Below are 17,258 nucleotides of genomic sequence, written 5' to 3' on the forward strand. Positions count from 1 at the left end.
TAAAAGGTAAAACTCCATCAACATAGCTTATGTTATTACAGCTGGGAAACCCATGGTGGTCACTTCTGAATGACTTGTAAATCCTAGATATTTGGGATGACATTTTATTTTTGGTGATGGCTTGTGACCCTTTGCCCCTAGGGAAAAAATATTGGATATGGATATGATAAGAAATGCATATGGACCTCTTGGCCTTTATAAGAATAAAATACCAATTGCATAGCAAGATAAAAATTTTATTGGCTATATTAAAATATTTGAGAAGTAAAACATGCCTTCCAGGTATTTTCACATCAGGGATCTCAGCTCTGCTCAGTTTTTGATATGTGAAATAAAATATCCATACAATGTAGTAATAATTCCACATTGCTATTTTCCCCCTTGGCATGCCTAACAATTAGTGTCTGATTTAACATTTTGTGTCTATAAAGGTGTTGATGTCAACTGAGCTTGATCTTTTTCAAGTACTGCTTCTTGTTCCACTTTATATAAAACTCCAAAACACATTCATCTCTTAAGCAGGATCCTTGAATTATAAATATTTAGTGTTCAAAACCCAATGGACTGAAGGTGAATTTTTCTGATAAAAAAGATTTTTTTTTTTTGTATCAGCTTTAGTATTGGACACATCTTGATTATGCACCCGTAGCCATATGGCCATTCCCAAGCACTTTGGATTCTAATTATTGTGGCACTATTTTTGGGTATTTTGTTATCGGAGAATTTTATTATATAATAAAATTGGAAATTTTATTATAAATAGGATATATTTTCTTCTGCACAGAAGGTGTATTTCTCCTTGGAATTGTGCTGGAGTATCCCAGGAATCTCCAAGATGAGCTACATGGAAAAAGAGATTTATTAGAAGGGTATGATTAGTTCTTGTGGAAGAGACGACAAATTCTTTTTGCTGTGTCTGTCTTTATAGTAACAGGAACGCTGGTTTAAGGACACTGTCTGTACACAAACACAGCATTTGGGACAACTCCTAACAAAACATCCAGAGATTCGGATTTCATAACTTGCAATCTATCTCTCAAACTCACTGAGAAATCAAGATAAAAAGTATTACAAGGAAGCATTTTTTGGGACAGAGTTATTAATTTATGCATGTCTTTTCCCCTGTTAACACTCTCCTTGCCCACTTGCCAAAGAGGGAATTTAACAGCAACCAGCAGGCTCTTCTGTGGCCTTGCCTTGTGCTTTGGTCTTCTGAGAGCCAGTGAGGAAACCTGGAAAGCTTGAGCTAATTCTGCTGAAGAATTCACCTGATTCTCTGTGACAGCTTACAAGATACAGGGGTCAGATTCCCCAATTGTTCAGTGAGGGAGAGGAGTTGAAAATAACTCTGTCCAGCTGTCAGCCTCACTGGAACCATCTGAGAAACCTCGCAGATTGCTTCCCCTTTGTCCTTCTCTCACTGGGTTTCCCATGGGAAAAGGAAAATCTAGCCCAAAATCCACGGATAACTTTTTCCATTAACTTTGCTGGTTTTCATTATCTGGTAATTGATAATAAACACCTAATAAAAGTTTTTCGCATTCTTTCACAATTTCTTTGCCAAAGCAGAAAAGAGCAGAAAACTTAATAGTGAAGGGATAGGACATTGCAAGGAAATTTTTTAATATATATAAACAAAGACTTCTTCCATATAAGGATAAGAAGATTAAATTTCTTTAATAGCTGGGGAAAGGCTTGCTTGCTTTAAATAACTATAGAAACTTCCTTTGTGGTGCAGCATTCCAGAGTGAGGCCACATAATCTCTTGGTGCATGTAAATTGCTGTGTGAATTATGTTCCAGTTATGAATTTAGAACTTAACTGTGACTGACTCTAAAGGGAGGAAAAATTCTCACTTCACACAGCTATGGAAGAATTACCAGGACCTTTAGCACTGGAACTTGACATGAGTGTTGGCAATGTCAAATACTTGGATTGTTCTCAAAACAAAATGCTGGAGAAGTGGAGCTTGTTCTGCCTTTCCATGTGTCAGCCCATGTACATGGAAATTTGTGCGTGGATTCCAAAGAGCAGTACCCCAAAAAACATTTCTGATTTTCTCTTGCTGCTCCTTCCTAAGCATGATGGGGGTCCCAGGGGTATGTGCCTGGTTCATTAAGCTTTTGGCTGCTGTGTCTCTTTTTCCCCCAGGACACTGTGCACATATCCCACATCCTTCCAAAGGCTATGCCTGGAAGGATGGTTTATTACTCTGCAATCAGCAATTCATTAAAGTAATATCATAATAGCTGAGATGAATATTTTCATAGTCACTTCATTTTACATTTTTCAGCTTCATTTCTCATCTGAGTGATCAGAAAGTTTGATTGGCTCTTGTTTCTTTAGTTAAGTATATGCAAACAATTAATGTAGTTTTGGTGTGTTACAGCCTTCAGCAGTGTGGAGTTAGTCTATGAAAGCACAGGTGCTGCAGCTTCTGAACACACACTTTCTAATACAACTTTGGAAAAGAACTAAATTTTGAAATACGGAACCCAGTACTTCAAATTCAGCAGAAAATAGTTCTGAAGAAAATACCTCAATAAAATCTATATCAAAAGCACATCTTGTTTTATTGTAGTTTGAAAATAATCATTTGTTGCTGATGATGGGAAGAAATTTACTGTCTCTTCCCACTTAAAAGCACTGTGTTCTAAACCATCTGCTGTGCCCTCTATGCAGATCTATGAAACTCTTGGAAAATGAAAAAACTGGGAAAATTGTACATGGACAGAGAAATCAGTAAGATTTTCAGCTGGAGATGAAAAATATAAAATCTTTTTCAAAATATGACCTAAAATGAAAAAAAATAAAGAAATTGCTGAAGCTCACTAAATCTCTATTACAGTGAGATTTGTGGCCTTACTATTTATGATAATTAATTTTCTCACTTTAATATCTAAAAATATAATCTGTTGTATCATTAAGGCTAATTTAACCCCTGTCTCAGTCTACTTGTGCAGCAGCTGACAGGGAGATTGTTATATCCATTTTTGGTGTCCATTAAAAGATCCATTTGGACACCCATAGTTGTGCTTATGACCATTTTTGTAAGACTTACCTAAAATGGGTTTTACTGTTGCATGTTGTAGGGGGTAGTGTATTGTGATTTCACATCATTTAAGCTATAAAGAGAGGAAAAATGTGTATCATTAAGATTGCAGCCACTTTGTAACTCTTACTCCTTGTCCCTGCAAATGGGAAATAATCCTTTTTATTAACTGTAGCTCATACAGTTTCAGTGCACTATATAAACTTGGCTGAATTCTGACTGTAAACTCCAGATATCAATGGGATGGAATGCTATTCTAGATTCCTTTATCTCTGCCAAGTGTTTGCCCCAAGTATAATTTCTCCCTAGAGTTTCTCTGTGTGTCTGGCTGCATACCATAAGCAATTTTACTGGATGTTTTTGGGGCCTGTCCTGCTGAGTCAATCAAAGTTCTGCTTTGTCTTCAATGGAAGAAGGAACTAGTCCTAAATTGAAAGGCTTTCCCCTGTTTGGAGACTTTTGCAGGATTATATTACCATTTTATTCAGCTGAGTTCTAGCAGGTCACTTCAGGATATTTTCATACTTGGGACCAGATGGAAAATGTCTTTTGCAATCAACAAAAAGATTCCATTGTTGACATTTCAAATTTTTTTCTACAACTGTAACTGATTTGCTTTTTACAAAATTTAACAGTGTCCAGAAATGATTACAAATACTTTGCAATGAGATTACTTTCATGGCTCAGAGGGTATGCAGTATCGTAGAAATTCACTTTATTTTGGTCTGTTTAGATTCAGCTTGAGTAGAATCTGTTCTGATACATTATTTGACTTTCATGTGGAATAACTTTATGGTTGTTCAGTCCACTAATGAATCTATCTGAAAAACCTAATCATATCCTGGTAATTGGATTTCTCTCACAAACTCTTCCCTTCTTCACAAAATAATTAAGTTATGTGACAGAAGGCTCTCATCCATGCAGGCAAAGAATAGAGGAACAAAGGTTGGTGGGGGGAGCTACCCTATTCTTGGCAGATTGTCCTGGGTTGACTATATGATGCTTTTATCCCAAATCACCTTGCTTTGTTTATGCTGAGTAATAAGTTTTGCATCTTTAAGCCTTGTTCCAGAGAGTGAAGGGGACAGAGAAGAAGCAGCAGTTTGTTTTCAGACACTGCACTCACTCCTCCACATTCCTGCTTCTGGGCTGTGTTGTCTGCGGATGGACAAGACAGCGGGACAGAGCTCTCCTTTGCTTTTAGTTAGTTTAGCTAGCTGAGGCAAAGGAGTTCCCTGCACTGTGTTTTTTCCCTTTTCTTTGGAGCTGTTTAACCTGCTCTGGCCTGAACACCCAGGGGAGCACCGGCAGCTGCACCTGAGGCCCACCGGGCCGGGCCTGGCCTGCGACATTGCCAGCACTGAGGGACTGACCAGAGACTGAGTGAGCTCAGCTGCAACCCGGGGAGGGACTTTCTCAGTTTGTCATAGCTTTTGGAGTGGCAAGGGGTTTTATTGTTTAATATTGTTTAGGTTTTATTGTTTAATAAACAGCTTTTTTCCACCTTTCTCCAAGGAGCTATTTTCTCCCAGACCAGTTGGGGGGAGGGCCTGATTGAATCTGCTTTCCTAGAGGAGCCCCTGTGGGGATTCTCTCCCAAATTTGCTCTGAACTAGGACACAGATGGATGAGCACCTTGATCTGCCTCTTCCAGAGGCTGTGCCAGGAGGGTGGCTGGCCCCACAGTCTGGGGGCAAGGCCCATCCCCATGGTTCAAAGGAAAGGCTTTCCCACACCATTTTTGGATGCTGCCTTAAAAGGGCTGTGAATGGGATGCAAGGGAAAACAGGGAGAGATCATGAGGCACAAGTGTCTGGTGTGTCAGCACCTAGAGCAGCTGAGGGGCTGCATGCCAATGTGATTCCCAAAGCTACAGGAGCTCCAATCTATCCTTATGAAAAGAAAAATCTTCACAAACCCAAGGAAAATATCTGCTTGCTTTGCTGGACATCTCACCATCTACTTGAATAGACATTAGGCTAAGAAACATGGGCCCAGGTAATAGAATTGACTTATGGATTTATTAAAAAAGGTGTGGTGGGAGATTGGAGTGAAGTACAAACTTATACAATATTTTAAGGTTTGAATATGGTAATCTTTCTGAATTGTCAGTTTCTAAATTTGAAAACCTCACAGAGATTCTTGTAAAGAGACATATTTCAGAAATCTTCCTCCAGAAACAGGCAAAACAGTTTTGACTGCTATTTTTTTTTTTCTGACTGAGGCAGGAAAGTACCACCAGCTTCACTATTCTGCTCAAATTGGTTGTCTCATTTTCAGAGTGAAACAAATGTCATCTGTTTATCAGAATTGGTTGTCTTCAGTTTGTAAAAAATAGCTAGTGTTTAGGTCTAAAATCAACAACAGTTTAAGATACTTGTTAATCAAAATCTGGATGTAAAGATAGACACTGTGTCAGGAATTTTTTTACTTTAAAGAGTAGATAAAAATTTGAAACAGATGCTCTCACTTGAGGGATCAGGATATTAGTTTACATGTAAGAGACCTCTTGTTCTGTAACCCAGATATGTATTTTGAGCTTTTTCAAGAGGAGTCCCATGCTCTCCACTGTCAGTGTACAGAAGAAATGAATACAGGACCTCCTTACATTCTTCTGCTTCCCAGAAGACAAATGAATCCAGCAGGACAAAGCCATCTTCATGCTCAAAGTACATAACTCATCTGTCCATAATTTATCTAAACTCTGTAGTAGTGGCATAGTGTTTACTGAAACTGAAAAAAACCCTCCCAAACCACCCTCCAAAACCCTCTAAAGTTTTATTTTAAAAGACAGCTTTTGAAAAGGCAGCACATTGAAGAGTTTCAAGAAGCAGATTGCAGTTACTGCTGCAGAGGTAATTTTGCCTTACAGCACAGAGCAAGGCTCAGCCATCAGGGCCAGGACTGCAAAAAGGTTCCTCAAAAGTTCCTCAAAAATGTTTTTCCCCACATGAAAAAGAGCTCACTAAAACATTGTCTAATGATTTGAAAACAACTGGAAGCAATGAAATTACTGTAGTACATTACTACATAAAAGGGTTTAAGCACTTTTTGGTTACTGCTCAAGTTTCCAAGAATTTCCATGAGAATCTTGCACAGCCACGTGCCTCAGATGGGAGATATTTCACAACAGGCTGCAAGTGAGGGGTGGCTCTTCTCTGAAAGATGGGCAAGAGAGGGTGAGGAGCACAGAACTGGTTTTTGGAAAAGTACGATGTGGCAAATTCATTCCAGAAAACAGTGTATTTGGAGCTTAATAAAGGATTGGTAATTTTATTCTTTCTGGAGAGAAAGTGTCAGGGCTTCTTTGGTGATCACGGACTTAAAGTTTGTTTCTTGACTTGCTTTTGGAGCATTGTGATGCTTCTCTTTGAAATTGGGCAGGTGACACTGGCACAGTAGTTCTGTGACTTGTCATGTGTGACTCAGCTTGTTATGAAGAGATAAATATATCTGCTTATATTGTCTGGTGATTTATATGGCCTAAGACATTTTTATGTTGTCTTTTAAAGTTTGATCGCTCTTGAGTTTTATTTATATTTACCACAAAGGAAACGTTTGAGCGCTACATATTCAGTTGTGTTATTTTCCTGCTTATATTCTATGATGAAAGAACCAAGGAAGTTGGAAGCTTGATTTTAATGTCAGTGAGATGTTTGCTCTGAATCAGTGAGTTACACACCTGTAGTAATGTATTTAGTGTTGATCCTTGGTGTGTATTTAAGATTATAATCCTGAGATTAATTTTGCTGAGGAAAAACAGATTAGGCAGTGACTGGGCATTTGGTTATATGGTTGAAAATAAATTTCAATTATTTATATTCTTTTTTTTAAAGTGTGTTTATTCCTCAGGTTTTTCATTCCAGTGACCCTCATACATGACTGAGCACAACATTGGCAACAGGCTGTGGCCAACAGCCACAGAGGTAATAATGCTGCCTTTTTTTTTTTGTTGTGTGAGTTTTGATCCACTCAGAGGAGAGTGCCTTATGTTCTGGAGGATTTGGAGTCCCTAATGAAGGAAAATCTGTTTTAGCTGTCCTCAGAAATTTACTTGAGAAGACAAAAGGAGTAACAGAGTCTTAATTTGTAGTCAAGATTATTTTATGCCTCCCTAGATAAGCTGTAAAATATTTATGCAGCAGATTTCTTCTTTCTGTGGCAATAAGTTTTCCATAAATATATGAATGTGTACAGTTGTACAGCACCTTGTCAGTAGTGATCCCCCAGCTAGGACTAACCTGAGCTGGCACATCCAGGGGACACAGTGCTATGCCAAGAAGATATGAGCCTGATTTCTCAAAGCTGTGCAAAGCCTGAAGTGGCAATTACAAATTTCGAATAGCAATAAACAGTTTGGGCGTTGTACAGCTCGGTGTGAGTGTGCCCAGATTCTGGCTGGAGGGATAGAACATCAGTCTTTTTAGAACATAACACCATGTGCAATGGCCTAGAGGTGGTGTGTCCATCTCCTCTGATCATCTGCTGCAAACTAATCCCTGAGATGAAAAGCAGTCAACAGAACAGACAGGGACGTAGCCTAAAAAGTTTCATGATAAGTTGAAAAATAAAAAAACAACCCTTTTCTATCAAGGGGGGGGAGAAATAATTTAAATGCACAAATACATTTTTTGGGTTAAAGAAACCCCACTATTATAATAGTATTTATTTTTTAATTGTAATATAATAATAATAATAATAATAATAATAATAATAATAATAATAATAATAATAATAATAATAATAATAATAATAATAATTTTGGTGGTTTTTTTTTTTAACCCCAATTTTGGGGGGCTTATTAATTTGAAATTTTTTAGGGCTCAGTGCATTTGTATTTATTTATGCCTTCATTTCTTTCCAAGATATGCCTCTCTTCTGGAAGCTTCCATTCCATTCCAGTCCTCCAAAAAGTAGAAAAATGTCAACAATTTAAGCATCATAATCTGTTGCTTGAGGCAGATGAAAAAGTAGAGCCAGGGGTTTACCGTCCACTCTCTGCAACATATTAACAAAAAATTGTAGGATGAAGATACTTGAAGTTCCTTACATGTATCTGGGTTAAAATGGCGCAGATATCTATTTCTATCAAATTGGATTTTTTTAATCTCAAATAAGAATATTTCTGTAAAGGATAGAAAAGGGTATATTGTAAATTTATATAGAGCATGTAAACAACATAACACTTTCACCATTACTAATTAGATTTGCTTGTTTGGCAATGAGTATTTAATTCGCAAATGTATACATAATACTGAATTTGAAATATTTTCCTTAAATCCTTTTTTTGTTTTGACCCAGATATGTGTCATGGAATAAAAGATTACTTAATGTGTATCTTTTTCAGACACTATTGCAGCAACCTTTATAGCTTTCACTTATGTAAGTTCTTATACTGTGCTGTGTAATAACATTGGAATTTCCAAGCTTAAAAATGAGATTTTGCAATAGTTTGTTCTTCTCTCTGGAAAAAAAAAAAATGGGACTAGAAATTTGGACAAAGTGTAATTAAAACCCATACTTTTTATTTTTTTCTTTTATTATCTAGGTAAAGGTTTTTCTTAATCCTGATGCAATAGCATATACAAGTGTGTGTATGTTTTGGGATGGTAAAGCTCTCTCCATAATGAATTACTGAGAGTAATTTCAGTTATTAATTTTCACTAATTAGTTGAAAGCCATACTTTTTACTTTTTCCTTTATTATCTAGGTAAAGGTTTTTCTTAATCCTGATGCAATAACATATACAAGAGTGTGTATGTTTGCAGCCTGCCTCCATGTTCTGACGTTGCTCTCAAATGATGTTGGATCCCTTCCAGGAGCAGAACACTGCAGCAGCTGGTCCCAATTACCCTAACTACAGTGTGTCTACAAGCACAAATGGCCAGTTTTCTAATTTGGCTCGCTGGTTTAATGAATTAGTTATTTAATAATTTGACAGGAGTCCTAGTGTTGTGTTTAGCTGCTTGCTTCTGTTTAATCTCCTCGTCGTGGCTGAGTTCATACAGTCCTGCTGCAATCACTGGCTGCTATTGTAAGTTATGTAGATGAGAGAGCAAAATACATTGCAACACATGGCATACAGTTGTTGTTATTTTACCTCAAAAGGCCTACAAGCTGAAAATATGTAAGTGAATCTTATCTTACTTGATAAGTTTTTTACTAACAAGAGCTATCACTTAATACAGGTAGGGGTACAGAATTTTGATCATCTTTTTCTTGTCTTAGAAATTTTAAATAAAAAAATTAACATTTGAAAGACACGCATTCTACTTCCTCTTATACATTTATTTACTTCATGGGATATATTTTCAGAGGCTTCTAGAGAGCTGCAGAAAAATGTACCTGTGTGCTTGCTCATGCAGGGGGTGTGGAACAATGCACAGCTCTCACAGTGGCATTAGGAAGCATCAGTGTCTGCACAAATGAGAGAAAGTGCACATGCTACGAGCACACAACATAAACCTGCAAAGGAATGGTCCCAAATATATTGAAAATTAGAATATTCGCCTATTTTCTCTCAACACTTTGCTTATAATAAATCACCAGGAGGTTATAGTTACCAAGCAACCAAAACCTGTTCATTCACAGTGCATATTATGAATTCCTGCTGACTGGTAGGGAGGAGGAGGAATTGAAGGATGCAGCTTGGGGAGAGTGAGGGAGAAAAACTGTTTTGAAATAAGAATTTTTTTACATGTCACAGTGGTATCAAAGGAAGCAGCCAATTCACATTCCTTTTGCATTGTATTGCAATGAAAACACTCGTTCAGGAAGGCTCCAGTGATTCTCTGTCTACAAAAAGCCTTGAGGGAATTGAGAGTGGGGTGGGGAGGGGTGTTTATCTGTACTTACTCAGTGTCTTCTGCAGCCTGGGACTCTGGGTGGGTTCCTGTTCCCCCAGTACCATAAAGTGAGAAAAACAGAGCAGGGAAACTGAGAGTCATGAGGGGGCTGAACAAGACTTTTACTGGACTAGGCTGGTTTGACACCATTTACTGATATAGGACTTTCAAGATTATCAAAATCTTGAAAGATTATCAAAATTCACTTGAACATAAGGAATTTGCTGATAAAAGATTGAAGTAGGTTGATTAAATAATATCATGGCTTCATGGCATGTAGTTCTTGTGATCACGTTCACAAAATGTCATTTGAATGATGAAGCTTGAATTTAATGTCTCTTCATTTTATCTCTAAAATGAAGAGACACTAAAGATGTTGTGCAGCATGAAAGACACATTTGGTGTAAACTATGAGCTGAAAGCCCAGAAAAGTCAATGGCAAACTGAATAATAGACCACATCACAATCCAAAACCAGCTGAGAATTGGTTGTAACAAGGAAGAAAATTATTTCGTCAGCAACAATTTTTTCCCTAAAGAAAATACATAACTATAGTCTAACTGAATATGCCACAATACTACTACTACTAGTAATACTACTCCTACTACTATTAATAATAATAATAAGTACTTACCCAGCAGTAAAAATGATCAATTATTCCCATGATAGAATTAGGACAAATTTTTTTATTTATTTCCAGTCTTCCAAATGCTTACAAAAGGTGCAGATAATTTTAGATTCCTTTCAACTTTCTCTAGTGCTCAGTGGAAAACAAATACTTACTTATCTCGAATTAACTATAGATTATATATTTAATACTTACCTCGAATTAACTATAGATTATGGAGGTATTCAAGGCCAGGCTGGGGCTATGGGTAAAGTGGTCTGGAAGGTGCCCCTGCTGTCAGAGACTGAAATGTTTCATGACTTAAACATTGTTATGGAGGAGTTTTGCCCATTATAGCAAAATTATCTGTATAAAAATATTGATCCTTAGGATCCTTTGTTTTTTGGGGAGACTCTCACCACCTCAAGGACCAGCTGGAAAGGATCAACAGAACATCACTGGGATCCATAGATCCAAAATATCCCAGTGATATTTTCTTCAATACATCTCTGTCACTATCTGCCCCTCACATCTTTTCTGTTTCTTTCTCTTCCTTTTTCTCTATTTTTTTTCCTCTCTCTCCCTCTCATATTTAGTATTAGATAAACCCCACTGCATTGACTTTGGCATATGGTCTCATTTGCATCTTAATTCAAACAGAGGCATTTCTAATAATTTTAAAAACTGGACCATAGCACCTGCCCATGGCAGGGGGTTGGAACCAGATGATCTTTAAAGTCCTTCTGACCTAAAACATTCTGTGATTAATCTATCAACATCATGTAGCACATCACGCCACAGTCTGAGGGGCCTGATGCTCATGGCACAGGAACCTCACAAAGTCTGTTTGCAAATTCTCTTCTTTCCATTGTAATAATGTTGTCAGCAAAGATTAATATAGAAAATAAGTGACTTATAGCAATATCCATATAAATGAGATTTATCAGAGCCCTGAAACTAATATTGAAACTGTTGCTCTATTGACCCTCCATTTCTGTGTAAACATTGAAAGAAATTCAAGACTTATAAAACGGACATAAAATGATATAATTTCAGACTAACTGGCCTTAGGAACAAGACATAAAATGCAATCTAAAGAATTTTTTTGGTGAGGCCCTATATTCCTTTTAGGATAAAAGAAAAACTCATATTAAAGTGTCACATAAGAGAGATATTTCTAGAGGAATTAAAATAATGAATTAGAGCTACATGCTAAGAAGAATTTGATTAGAAACAAGTTTTTTGGTTTTTTTCAAGGTAAACACATGGTTCCAGCAACTGTTTTCTTTTTGAACAGGACAGAAAGTTATTTTGAACATGTGGACTTTATTGTGGTGGAAAAGTTAATTTTTACTCAATGTTAATTGGCCCACTTGTCACTGAATTCAAAGCAGGACTTATTGACCACGGTGTGATCAGATGTGTTCAGATAATCTACATTTTTATTTGACTAAGATGCAAAAGCATATTTCTTGTGTCTTTAGCATAAACATAAAATTATCTTAAATACAGTGCCTTCTTTCAGTTTTACTAGCTCTTGCTTAAATGCATATGAAATAAACCCAACTGTAAAATAAAAATGATGAAACAGCATATTATCCAGACATCAACACTAGAACATCTAACCATGATTACCCAGATAAGAAGTTTAAATTCAGTGGTTATTGCTATAATTCAATCCTATGCTAGCAATTCCTTGGGAAGAATTCAAATCAGGCTACAAGGATGTTAGTAGAAAAGAAAGTTACCTGAATTTTAAGGACTTGCTAATAATTTGTAATTATTAGCCATAGTTACAAAATATTTGTAATTACAGGAAAATTTTCAATGGAGGGCACTTAATGTTGATTTTTAAAGTTATGGATTGTATGGAGCTGCACACATAAATATATATCACATAAAATTATCAAAAAAAGTCATAGGTTAAAAACTGGATACTTTCCTACTATAGGGAATTCTTGTGGAATTTAGTAATTCAAAGTAATAATTTGTAAGTTCCTAGTAGAAGATGCTTATTCTTTTGAAAGCAAACAAAACATCTTTCAGAAAGTCTCATATTGCGTTTGTGAAAAGTCAATGGTAAATTTAATGACAAAGTAAGACTGAATTATGCTGAACAGAATTTAGGGAAATAATTGCTGAGCCACCATCAGTTTTATTAGATCTGGCTACCAATATTTCACTGGGCAAATTATAGAATTTAACTTACTCAGTGACTTCAAAAAGCTAAAGTTTGTCCTGTTTTGTGGCCCTTTTTTAAAAAAGAGGATCCCAAAAAATAGCTTAAGAATTAACTTTTTTTTACTTTTACTTTAGTCTATTCAGAATTAAGCTTCTAAATGAAGTGAAACATTTTTTAAAAATCCAAAATTTAAAACACAGGTTAGAATAGAACACCTCAATTTATATTGTGTATCCATGTGTAACAGCCTAAGTTCTTGCAATGTCTGCAGTGATATTCAATTAATAATTGACAAAAAACCCCATGCATGTGATTCAAAATAGTGGCATGTTTCCATTGATCTCAAATCAAGCATGAAAAATATTGATTTTCTTTTTGGTAGACTCAAATCTGAGATAAAAGCACTTAAGATTTTCATTCAAATCAGAAAAGCTAGAGATGAGGAAAAATGGCTTTGCCCTATATGTACTGTGTGTAATGGATGTATCTCCTGATATGATTTCACATTTACAGGTGGTTTAAAATGGTTTGAATTCTGTACTGCTGGCCTTTCAGTGATGCTTCTTTCAGTATTCTCTAGTACAGGTCACTTGCCTTGCTTATGAAAATAACTGTTCAGGTATCTTTCTTGGTTACCTCAGCTTATAAAAAGAACATTAATTTGCTATTCTGCTGCTAGCTTCAGATACTCATGAAATCCATGGATTGCAGCTTTGGAAATACTGCCAATATTGGTGCTTGCTAGGATCCTTAATTTCTGCTACCTTGTTCTTATTACTTCCAAAATTATTTCTCTATATTTCTTCTGGACCTTTAAAGGTGCTTTCTGCTTGTTTCTTAATAAGACAGGACCAGACAAACATTTTTATTGGGAAAGACCTCTGTGATCATTGCAAGATCAACCTATTTCAAGTCACCACCTTGTCCACCAGACAGTGGCACTCAGTGCCACATCCAGTCTTCTGTTAGACACCTCCAGGGATGGTGACTGCACCATTTCCCTTGGGCAGCCCATTCCAGTGTTCAACCACGCTTTCTTTGTGATAGAATCACTCCTGATGTCAAACCTGAACTTCCCCTGGCACAGCTTGAGGCCATTTCCTCTCTGAAATAAATTAATACAAATCATTAGCGAAATAGTCACTGGTGTTTGAGTGTAGCTTATTTAAGATGCAACACCTCACTTGTACGTTTACTTGCCCCTTTCCCTCCATTGTTCCAGGTACTAAATGGTCATTCAGAGATTCACTGAATTGGCCTGGGTTGTTGCATTAATAGACAACTAATAGGACTCAGTTTCTTCATGCAGAAAATCCAATTCTTTTTCACAAGGCTCATATTTATCGGAAATATTAGAAGGCACTGTGCTAGACTAAATTGGCTAACAATACACTGGCATTCAGTTTATTGGTGGGTAAATGGCCAGGTTGTGCATCTGTCAAATCTCTCTATATTTGATTAGTTTACATATTTTCTTCATGGATTCTTATGTGACAGATCTGTTGTTTATTGAAGGGGCAAACGGTTCTCCTACCAGAATAGTTTGTTGTGTTAACTGCCTTCATTCTTATGATTTCTCACATGGGAAGTTATCTAGCTGCACTTGGAAGAAGTAACAGGCCAGCTGGTAATTTAGCAGAGCAGGGCCTGATAAGGTCTTTCTTTTATAATATCTCTACATCTATGCCACACTGGGTTATAGAGAAAGATTTTCTGCTACTACTGTGGTATTGCTTAAAAAGCCATAGTCATTTCTACCTTTTAAATTAATTGTATTATGCAGGAGGCATTTTTGACAGGACCCCTGAAAAAAAATGAGTGTAAAACAATGCAGAAGGAGCAATACCTCCTGACACTGCTGTCATAAATATTGAAGTTTTTAGATACAGGTTTCTAGCACCATTTTAGATTTCCAGGGTATTCCACCTGGCTGCCAGATGTTGTTCTAGATATAATGTTCTTGGTTCTCTGCCATGTTTTCCTCTATGCTGAGGTCTAGAAGAAGCTACAACATCTCAAACAGCACAAAACACCTATATTTAAGGAGATAAGTTGCTCCTATGCATATTGATACCCTCCTTTTTAACAGATGGATGGATGGATGGATGGATGGATGGATGGATGGATGGATGGATAGATAGATAGATAGATAGATAGATAGATAGATAGATAGCTAGCTTATTGCACATCAAAGTCTGTGGTCAGTCTCCTAACCTCCCTATAAAAACATAAGCAACGATGACCTCCTGTGAGCTTAGCTAAAGATAGTCCCCAAATTTGCAGGGGCAAACTGTGAAAAAAGAGATCATCTGTGGCTCTTCCAAGTGAAAAGAAAATGCTGTTGCTCTTATAATGAATTTAAATTCTTCGGAGCATCATCTCTCACCACAGTTTGGTCCTCTGTCAAAACAAGAAGGCAGTAAGGTCTAGAGATATAACATAGCCCCAGATCTGAATTTTCATCTCCTGAATGGTTTTCTGGTTTCTTCCAAAATCATTCTCGTAACAATCTCATTTGGGAATAATGAAAAACAAAACAACTGGAATGTGGTACTTTATCCAAATTGCCAAAGCCCAATACACTGGTATTTGGAGTTCTGCTTTGCACTTACCTCTGTGTTAGCTTTGAGTTCCCACTTGCTTTTGGAAGGAATTGTTTCCTGAAGATTGCAGCGATTGAGGGATGTCGACCGTGCTCTGCAAGCAAAACCAGTTTATGACACTAATCACCAGTATTTACAGTTCTCTAATGTCCTTACAGAATTTTCCACTGGGACCCCTTTGCCTCTGTTCCCTTAGCAACGCAATCTTTTTGGTTATCAAGCCTCTGTTCCATTCTTTTGTGCCAGCAATGTCCTTGTTACATCTTCTCTCATCAGCAGGGTCAGAGTGACCAGACGTGATGTCCCCACTTTTGCTCTTGCCTTGAGTTTTCCTCTGCCATGGATTGCACTGTGCCGGGGCCAGGAGGTCTGTGGCACTGCCCAGCTCAGCTTCTGTGCCTGTCTGATCTTCCACAGCAGATCAGAGGGCTCATTAAACATAAGTATAATGAATGAAACCTTAATGATTGTTAATAAAGAGGTGACATTAATTATCCCTTTTCAGGACTGTCTATAAGATGAGAAAGACTAACTTGAGATATCCTTTAGATTCTATCATACATCGGATAATACCTGTTTTCAGTTCTGTTAGGACACAATTGCCACCCATTCCATTATCTGCTGCCCAAATATCAGGAGAGAACAAGCCTCTCCATGCAATATTCAGATCTGTGAGAAGAGAAGGAAATTAAATCCTGTTGCTGTGCTAGTGGCATCTTGCCTTCTAAAGAGATGACGAGTGCACCTCGTTTGAAAATGTCATGTGTATATTTCTGGGTGATTAGTGATACCTGTGTCAGCACTGCTGCAGCAGGGAGCCTCATAGCTCAGGAAAATTGGGGAAAAAATGCAGAACATAATTTTTCTTTATAAATTCTGCTAAATATGCAAGTCCAAACATTTCCTGCTTTTCTCCAAAATGTATGTACTTTTCCCAAGACATAGCTTTAAAAGAGCAGCTAAATATGTTTTATCTTTATAAAACTCTCCTAATGAACTACTCTTCAATGTAGCTATGAAATTTTGCCAATAATGTGCCTTTTTCCTTGGTGTGCATACCTTTATACCAATATAGTAACTATCATGTGCTGCAAATCAAACTATGTTCAAAATTTGTTTATTCATCAGAATAAAATTAGAATGTTACTTCATGTTACTTCTAATACTTTTTCTCTGCTACATTCTCTGGAACTTATTAGTTTTTTATTTCTGAGGTATTTCCTGAAAAAAGGAGGTAGAGCTATGACACTTCAGAAAATGTGCTTTCTTTCTAGCTAAATACATACTATTTGTGAATAATTGGGCCAGTATGGCAGAGATCACTTTGTAACTCTGGCTTGAGAAAATATGAAAATAAGAGAAGTTCTCAGGGTTTCACTGGCACTTCAGGATATGTGTCAGTGGTGGTGGTGTGTGCATGGATGGTATTTTTTAAATTGAGATGTCCAGAAAAGAATGTGAATTTGCAATAATGGCTCAAAGAAACAGTCTCCGATTTCAGCTTTTACTGCAATCATTTAATGATTAATTTGTTCTTGACCTGCTTCTGCTTCTTTTCATCATTGTGTCCACTATCTGAACATTTGAATGTCCAGAGAAGGTCTTAAAGGCAGTTCTGCTCAGTGAGTATTAGGCTTATCAGATAAAACCTTCCCACTACATGTTACATGAAATGCAATATTCTTTACAACAGCTCTTCCTCAGAACCATGAGTAGAAGAAAAAAAATATGATCTGGGCAAGGATCTGAAAATACCCATTATAGTCAGGACAGTGCATCCATAGGCAGTTGTTTGCCATCAGGGAAAATTAAATTCTGCACATAATACAGGTTCAGAACTTGTACCCATGAATTTTTGCCAGATAGCAAGTCCCTTACAGCTCAGAACTGAAATTCTTCCTGTTCCTTAAGATGCATTACTGCTCTAGAGCTGCTGCCTGTCAACACAGGGTGAGACCCCAAATTACTT

At 37.0% G+C, this 17,258-nt stretch overlaps 1 long non-coding RNA gene across 1 annotated transcript; it reads right to left on the reverse strand.

Moving 5' to 3' along the window:
- Window positions 1-274: 274 nt before the first annotated feature.
- LOC113459102 (uncharacterized) lies at window positions 275-16,182 on the reverse strand. The gene is made up of 3 exons (XR_012580297.1): window positions 15,299-16,182; window positions 3,062-3,125; window positions 275-840 (listed from the first exon to the last, which is right to left on the reverse strand). It is a non-coding gene; the product is annotated as an uncharacterized LOC113459102 (long non-coding RNA).
- Window positions 16,183-17,258: the final 1,076 nt, after the last annotated feature.

The sequence above is a fragment of the Zonotrichia albicollis genome, chromosome 5, assembly GCF_047830755.1.
Source record: "Zonotrichia albicollis isolate bZonAlb1 chromosome 5, bZonAlb1.hap1, whole genome shotgun sequence".
NCBI classification, from domain to species: Eukaryota; Metazoa; Chordata; class Aves; order Passeriformes; family Passerellidae; genus Zonotrichia; species Zonotrichia albicollis.